The 9,623-nt window shown below is 32.3% G+C and overlaps 2 long non-coding RNA genes across 2 annotated transcripts; one reads left to right on the top strand and one right to left on the bottom strand.

The window, feature by feature from the left end:
• Positions 1-539: 539 nt before the first annotated feature.
• On the bottom strand, positions 540-4,442 carry LOC110449317. The gene is made up of 3 exons (XR_002462839.1): positions 4,342-4,442; positions 2,753-2,805; positions 540-608 (listed from the first exon to the last, which is right to left on the bottom strand). It is a non-coding gene; the product is annotated as an uncharacterized LOC110449317 (long non-coding RNA).
• A 2,731-nt stretch (positions 4,443-7,173) lies between these two features.
• Positions 7,174-7,953, top strand: LOC110449319. Its single transcript, XR_002462840.1, has 3 exons — positions 7,174-7,450; positions 7,689-7,747; positions 7,938-7,953. It is a non-coding gene; the product is annotated as an uncharacterized LOC110449319 (long non-coding RNA).
• Positions 7,954-9,623: the final 1,670 nt, after the last annotated feature.

Genomic DNA, 9,623 nt, shown 5'->3' with positions numbered 1-9,623 from the left:
GCATGGTCAGGTAAAACTCCGGACACTCATCATATTGTTATTTACCTGTTCTGTTACCTTGGAGCCAAACTCATTCTTGACAGCCTATTGGTCGCTGTAATACTGTGTAACACGCATTGTGAAATTGTATAATCTTGACTGTTGTGATGAGAAATTTCAGATATATACACATTGTACATTATCGCATACAAGCCTTCCGTATTTTTGTGAATCTGTAATTTTGATCTACAAATGATACCAAATCGCACAGTTGTGCGGAGAGAAGCGCACAACGCGGCGAACGATTGCTAAATCGCACAGTTGTGCGCACCATGTGTGGACAATGTGCGGACGGTGTGTGAACGTTGTATGCACGGTGTGTGCACGCTATTTTTGGTGCGTTGTGCGGTCCCACAACTTTAACTTCAATTCTCTCTTTGATATGATAGATGACTGCTATAGTAAGGTTTTAAATGTAGTGGCAGTGAAACGGGTAGTTTTAAACAATGCTTACAAAGGAGTTTCCTTTCTATGTAAATATAAGAGAGTCTGCTTACCTNTTAAAGCACGAATCATTGAAAACATGCCAATCCTTGCGCGATATGTTATCAGGTCGTCCATATTGTATACTATAACAAAACAAAACATAAAATCATCACGAGGTTTTAACGTTCCTTTAAGTCCTCAGATTAGTTCAATAGTTGAAGGACACAGTAGGACAAGTTTCAAGAACGGCAATTACCAGTAGGAGGACGATCAGTATATCTAATAAATACAGGTTCGTGATGTTAATATAACACGAGATTATACAAATTAACATGACACACAACAGCCAAGAGACGTAGAAAGTCTGGAGGCGAGATATAAATATATAGTTGTATTCTATTTTCGCACAGCAAATGCCAAAAGAAAATATACTGAGGATGAAATCGCGAGAATCAATGAGCTCCTGGTTAACATTATGGTTTTGGGGTTTAGTGGCAAAATATTCCAGCAGAATGTAGGCATTCCTATGGAAACCATCTGGACGACTTATTGTTGTTCCTATGCGAGGTTTATGTTCATAAAGAGCTTATCAGGACTGGTGCAAAAAACTTAAATCCACTTTCTATACGGACGATGTGCTATCTTTAAACGTAATCTATTATTTACGTCGATCGTTCCCCTATGGGCTTGAAATTAACATGTCACAGCTGATTTGGTATTCAAGACTTTGCTCCTTAGATCATCATTTACAGGATAATGTCAACTACTAACTGGCAAACGTACATCCCTTGGTTTTCCAAAGGAGCAAGTTGATACAAATTTGATAGGTTCTATGGTCGACATTATAAAAGTCACTTCCCTTTTTTCTATATATGGACGTGACAATACTGGCATTTGACGTAGATGTACATGGCGAGTGTCGTCAATGAAACAAAAGACCCGAACCTTTCCAATTCAGGACCTCCGGTATTCTCTTGCTATTTTTTTCACACTTAAGTAACCGAGAGATCGACCTCGCTTTTTAACAAGAAGAGTTCCGTAACAGAGGAATTGTTTTGGGGGTTAATAGGTAATAAGTTTGCTGATTTCTGTGCACATAGTTTATCAGAAGTTTTAAACAACAAGATGTTTGATCTTATTTCAATTATCTAATATCGATTTATTCTTACTAATTCTGAAAGCTCGTGTTTTATGTGCACTTGACCAATCATGCAGCCGTCATTTTGTATTGAATATTTAAACAGTGTTTGTGTCATGCAACAGATATTAGTAGTCTACTTTATTATGAGGCTACGTGTACAGTTAGGCAGTTTTTACAAAAGAACGCTGCCTGACAAAATACACATACATATAAAAAATAAGCTCAGGACACAGTTATGATAAAATCAGTCTGTGTCAGAAGGTATAATTGCTTACCAGACAATGGTCATGCCTGGGAATAGCAATTGTGTCCATATTTTGTATATAATGCCTGTTAGTTATATCAGAGACGTATTATGTATTGTACGTCTCTGGTACTGTACAGATAATGTAAAGAACTATATACATATATAACAAGCGGTACAATCAAGACATTGGGTATATTGTCGAAACGCACTGGCGCGTAACTAGTCGTCGATCACTTAATAATGATCGTAGCTGTAGTTCTTTTTTCACTTTATTATCGCTTTAGATATATATATATATATATATAAATATATATATAGAAAATCAAAAGGACCAATGCAATGTATTTCAGTTTCCAGATTTGATCAGAGCACAAGTATATGGATATCGGATGTCCAGGGCTCAAAACCTGGACCTGTACTGTCGTATTTTTACACTCAGAACACGTTTGATTTCTTTTCGCTTCTTTATGTATTGTCTAGATTTAATAAAAGTGCTGTAAGGTATGGAAAATCCCAGACCAAGAGAGGAACATAGTATCTCCATATGCAAAGGCAGGAATTCATATCACAGCGGTAATTTAAAAATGTATATAACAGCACCGCCTCAACAAACAAGGAGAACCTCGGTAGACAAACATTAAAACAACTTAGGAGACACCACATTCAACAAAAGGTCCATAAGAACGTATGGAGAAAGTAGCGAAAACTAATTGGTCTTGAAAGGTGAGATTGTCCTGCATAACATTCTCTCCCGACGGGAAGTGTCCCGTGATTCTGGAAAAGCCATTTAGTGAAGAAAGATATATCCTAACTCAGCACTGAGATTCACTCCTTACAAATCATGTTATGTTTTGACTGGAATCAACTTTAACATGTAAACAGTGAAACGGTCTACTTACCGTGGTACTATGTCACGTTCTATGACTTGTCTATCTTATTCATTCCAACAGTCCTGAAGTAGAAAATGTTAAAAATAAAAGGCAGATCTATGTAAAATAGTATCTTCCTTCCTTCTTCTTCGTCGTACAATAATATGCCCTTTGTAAACAATCTCGACTTACGTCACTATCACGTGATCGAAAATTACCAGTCTGTCAATGTCTTTAAATAACGTACTCGTGCCCTTACAGTGGGTAGACTTTTAAACCAGAGTCAAGCTACTGTACAACATACGTTGGCAAGCATTCAAGGATCACATGTATGCATTATGAGTATTTTGTTCTGATTGTAATGTTATACTAATTAAGAAAACCCAATTCAGAAGAAATCAAGGTGCTTTGTTAGTAAGGCAAGCCCCGCTTATCATTTACTACTGGTAATCTTTTTACTTGATTGCAGCCAGGAAATTGTTCAATTCGATCTGGTAGCAATGCGTCGTTGTTGTACATATATAAACGTACATCAATGTAAATATGTCTATGGTTATAATTGGATAAGAGAAATAAGATTGAAATCATATTCTAATTTGCTACGAGGCAAAATGTTTTAAATAAGATTATATTGTGTTATATATCCTCAACCTCTCACAGAAATCCCGAAAAACTTTCGCTCTGTAAAATATATGCCCTTTGACAGTAAAAATCCGAATTCGGCCTATATAACTTCGGTGTTTTACATTGAAAACGCTATTACTACGTACATACATGTGTACAATGCACCCGTTATATATTAGTATAATGATACAGACAAGTGTCAGGCCATTCTAGTGTGCAAATGCAAGAAGGAATGGTTTATTACTACGGAGTGAATGTTTGGTGTTAACATTTTATTAATTAGTATGGATGTTATATGTATTCATACCAGTTTAGTGGTTTATTGTTTGTGATAGTTCTGGGGTTAGGGTCCAGAGTAGAAAGTGATATCATACCATAATATTATCATATTTCAGGCATCAGAAGGGTTATATATAAATAATTATAAGAATCTGGTCATTCGGGGGGATTGAGATATAAATAGGTGTCCAAGTCATTTAGAGGAACTGGTGTATTAATAGGTACATGTATTAGGTCATTACTGCGGTAAATGGTATGCATATCTAATGAGTTGGTCAGTTGCTAGTATTAATATAATGGTTTAGTTATACATTATGATCTATTATTAGACACGACCGCTGTGTTTAGTACTAGGTGGTTTGTATTCAGAAGTAGCTCTATCTTTAGTTTATCTTGTCTTTAGATATGTTAATTAAATGGTATCATTGGCTAAGTTAAGTATGGCTTTGAGTATATTTAGTAAATGATGTCAATATTTAAAGATAGTAGTACATAAAAAGGGTTGTTAGGGAGTTGAAGAGAGAGTTTGTTGAGAATTGAGAGTTAGAAGAAAATGGAGAGTCGCTTCAGAACGAAGAGTCTTCGGATAATTATGTAGAGAAAATGAACGATGAGTCGGAGAGTAATATGTTAACTTAGGAGGAGTCTCGTAGAATGAATTTGTATAGAGTATAGAGTTAACGTTTAAGAAATAAATTATAGTAGTGTATACTTACGGGCGGATTGGTCAAGTGGTTTATACTTCGGCCTTCCACGCAGGCGGTCGGGGTTTGATCCTCGAAGTCGTCGCACACATGAAATATTCAGAGAAAGTGTTTTTTTCCTGTCCACACAACTCCAACAACCCGGATATATTCTAAAATGGTCTGAGGTGGATGTTGCGGTATCTGTACTGAAGTATACAAGTAAGGTGGCACTATATATAAATGATGCCGTTGGAAGCACGGTCCCACTACATACAGAACACAATACATCTCCAGCACACACGCATGCATACACACATAGGGAGATATTAGCCAGGTGGCATAGGTCAAGTAATTATCTCCTGATAAGGCAGCTCCTGCGAAATCCTCTAAATTGTATTGATTTATATGCTAATTAGGGCGCTATATCAATGTTGTATATTAATATTATTATTAAAATCAACTTCGGTTATTTAGTTCTATTACTTTTAAGTGACATTTTCGGACTTCCAACGTTTGTCTAAACTATTAAAAGGAATTTCAATCGACTTCATTCTATTTCAAAAAGGGTACTATAAACAAGGTTATAACAAAGTGCGTCAACTTCGCTTTGGTCATAAACTTTAACCCTAGAAACACTTCTATCTAACAGTTTACTGGGACTTGTGGCAAGTACTTTGATTTAATTTCTTCTAATGAAACTGAAGTAAACTTTATGAAAACTTGTATGTTGTATTTTTATCAATTGCATTTGTCAGACAGACTGAACCACTGGATTATTATAAAGCATGAGAAACAAACAAATACAGTAACAACAATGTCATGTCAGAAATGGAAACAAAACGTTTCCCTAGTAGCCGGACCTCCTTTATGCCAGAAGGCAAAGAAAGACAGCCATAGACCTCGGGTATACCCCGGCTATCAACTCAAAGAATTGGAAATACAGTAATATGCATTGCTGCCATTATTTATAAAGAGTGTATTTAAAGCATTTAGATATCATTCAACAGGTCGATATTGATTAGAGACAGATATACAAAAGTATATACATTGGTGTGATAGTTATTGCTACTAGAATTTACTCTGTCTGTGTAGTGAGATCACAATAGAATAGGTTAGGTATATTCCGGAAATGCTGGTCACTAAAGGTAACGAAATCTGATTGAAATACCGTTATTGTTTCCTGCATTTTGCACACCTCTAGATTTATCTTAGATATCAGTAGAAAGTTTAACCCCATGCATTGACCAAATCCTGTAGATTTATACGACCTTTACCTACATACACACTATCACTTATATCATGTCGATTATAGTCATATTCTGCCAATAACCCATACTTTATCATTAATCAATGATATACCAATCACCCCAAAAAACATATCTTTTAAACCAGTATAATACCATTACCCTTCATCATGCATTTAACAGTTTCTTTTTTTAACTTACCATCATTACACTACAGTACTTACCTATATCATACCATTTACTACAGTATTTACCTATATCATACCATTTACTACAGTATATACGTATATTATACCATTTACTACAGTATTTACCTATATCATATCATTTACTATAGTATTTACCTGTACCATAACATTTACTACAGTATTAATCTATATCGTACCATTTACTACAGTATTTACCTATATCATACCATTAACTACAGTATTTACCTATATAATACCATTCACTACAGTATCAACCTATATCATACCATTTACTATCTTTTAAACCAGTATAATACCATTACCCTTCATCATGCATTTAACAGTTTCTTTTTTTAACTTACCATCATTACACTACAGTACTTACCTATGTCATACCATTTACTACAGTATTTACCTATATCACACCGTTTACTATAGTATTTACCTATATCACACAATTTACTAAAGTATTTCCGTATTTTACTACAATATTTACCTATATCATATCATTCACTACAGTATTTACCTATATCATACCATTTACTACAGGTTTTACCCATATCATACCATTTACTACTGTATTTATCTATATCATACCATTTACTACAGTATAAATCTATATCATACCATTTACTACAGTATAAACCTATATCATACCATTTACTACAGTATTACTACAGTATCAACCTATACAATACCATTTACTACAGTATAAACTTATATCATGCCATTTACTACAGTATTTACCTATATCATATCATTTACTATAGTATTTACCTGTACCATAACATTTACTACAGTATTAATCTATATCGTACCATTTACTACAGTATTTACCTATATCATACCATACTACAGAATTTACCTATATCATACAATTTACTACAGTATTTACATATAATATACCATTTACTACAGTATTTACCTATATCATAGCATTTACTACAGTATTTACCTATATCATACCATACTACATTATTTACCTTTAGCATACCATGTACTACAGTATTTACCTATATCATACCATTTACTTCAGTATTTACCTATATCATACCATACTACAGTATTTACCTATATCATACCATGTAATACAGTATTTACCAATATCATACCAGACTATAGTATTTACCTAAATCATACCATACACTACAGTAGATACCTATATCATACCATTTACTACAGTATCAACCTATACAATACCATTTACTACAGTATAAACTTATATCATGCCATTTACTACAGTATTTACCTATATCATACCATTAACTACAGTATTTACCTATATAATACCATTCACTACAGTATCAACCTATATCATACCATTTACTATCTTTTAAACCAGTATAATACCATTACCCTTCATCATGCATTTAACAGTTTCTGTTTTTAACTTACCATCATTACACTACAGTACTTACCTATGTCATACCATTTACTACAGTATTTACCTATATCACACCGTTTACTATAGTATTTACCTATATCACACCATTTACTAAAGCATTTCCGTATAACATAACATTTACTACAGTATTTACCTATATCATACCATACTACAGTATTTACCTATATCATACCATGTAATACAGTATTTACCAATATCATACCAGACTATAGTATTTACCTAAATCATACCATACACTACAGTATATACCTATATCATACCATTTACTACAGTTTTTACCTATATCATACCATTTACTACAGGTTTTACCCATATCATACCATTTACTACTGTATTTATCTATATCATACCATTTACTACAGTATCAACCTATACAATACCATTTACTACAGTATAAACTTATATCATGCCATTTACTACAGTATTTACCTATATCATATCATTTACTACGGTATTTACCTATATCATACCATTTACTACAGTATAAACCTATATCATACCATTTACTATAGTATTTACCTATATCACACCATACTACAGTATTTACCTATATCATATCATTTACTACGGTATTTACCTATACCATACCATTTACTACAGTATTACTACAGTATCAACCTATACAATACCATTTACTACAGTATAAACTTATATCATGCCAGTTACTAGAGTATTTACCTATATCATACCATAATACAGTATTTACCTATATCATACAATTTACTACAGTATATACCTATAGCGTACCATTTACTATAGTATTTACCTATAACATACCATTTATTACAGGTATTTACCTATATCATACCATACTATAGCATTTACCTATATCATACAATTTACTATAGTCTATACCTATATCATACCAGTTACTACAGTATTTATCTATATCATACCATTTACTACAGTATAAACCTATATCATATCATTTACTACAGTATTTACCTATATCATACCATAATACAGTATTTACCTATATCATACCATTTAATAGAGTATTTACCAATATGATACCATTTACTACAGTATTTACCTATATCATACCATTCACTACAGTATTTACCTATATCATACCATTTATTACAGTATACCTATATCATACCATGTGCTACAGGATTTACCTATATCATACCATGTAATACAGTATTTACCTATATCATACCATTTAATAGAGTATTTAACTATATCATACTATTTACTACAGTATTTACCTATATCATACCATTCACTACAGTATTTACCTATATCATACCATTTACTCCAGTATATACTTATATTATACCATTTACTACAGTATTTACCTATATCAAACCGTTTACTATAGTATTTACCTATATCACACCATTTACTAAAGTATTTCCGTATAACATACCATTATATACTACAGTATATACCTATATCATACCATTTACTACACTATTTACCTATATAATACCATTTACTACAGTATCAACCTATATCATACCATTTACTACAGTATTTACCTATATCAAACCGTTTACTATAGTATTTACCTATATCACACCATTTACTAAAGTATTTCCGTATAACATACCATTTACTACAGTATTTACCTATATCAAACCGTTTACTATAGTATTTACCTATATCACACCATTTACTAAAGTATTTCCGTATAACATACCATTTACTACAGTATTTACCTATATCAAACCGTTTACTATAGTATTTACCTATATCACACCATTTACTAAAGTATTTCCGTATAACATACCATTTACTACAGTATTTACCTATATCATACGATTTACTACAGTATTTACCTATATCATACCATAATACAGTATTTACCTATATCATACCATTTACTCCAGTATATACTTATATTATACCATTTACTACAGTATTTACCTATATCATACGATTTACTACAGTATTTACCTATATCATACCATAATACAGTATTTACCTATATCATACCATTTAATAGAGTATTTACCAATATGATACCATTTACTACAGTATTTACCTATATCAAACCGTTTACTATAGTATTTACCTATATCACACCATTTACTAAAGTATTTCCGTATAACATACCATTTACTACAGTATTTACCTATATCAAACCGTTTACTATAGTATTTACCTATATCACACCATTTACTAAAGTATTTCCGTATAACATACCATTTACTACAGTATTTACCTATATAATACCATTTATTACAGTATACCTATATCATACCATGTGCTACAGTATTTACCTATATCATACCATGTAATACAGTATTTACCTATATCATACCATTTAATAGAGTATTTACCAATATGATACCATTTACTACAGTATTTACCTATATCAAACCGTTTACTATAGTATTTACCTATATCACACCATTTACTAAAGTATTTCCGTATAACATACCATTATATACTACAGTATATACCTATATCATACCATTTACTACAGTAATTACCTATATCATACCATGTACTCAAGTATTTACCTAA

The sequence above is a fragment of the Mizuhopecten yessoensis genome, unplaced genomic scaffold (genome assembly GCF_002113885.1).
Source record: "Mizuhopecten yessoensis strain PY_sf001 unplaced genomic scaffold, ASM211388v2 scaffold4559, whole genome shotgun sequence".
In the NCBI taxonomy this organism is placed as follows: domain Eukaryota; kingdom Metazoa; phylum Mollusca; class Bivalvia; order Pectinida; family Pectinidae; genus Mizuhopecten; species Mizuhopecten yessoensis.
This window is presented reverse-complemented; position numbering and strand designations above follow the sequence as displayed.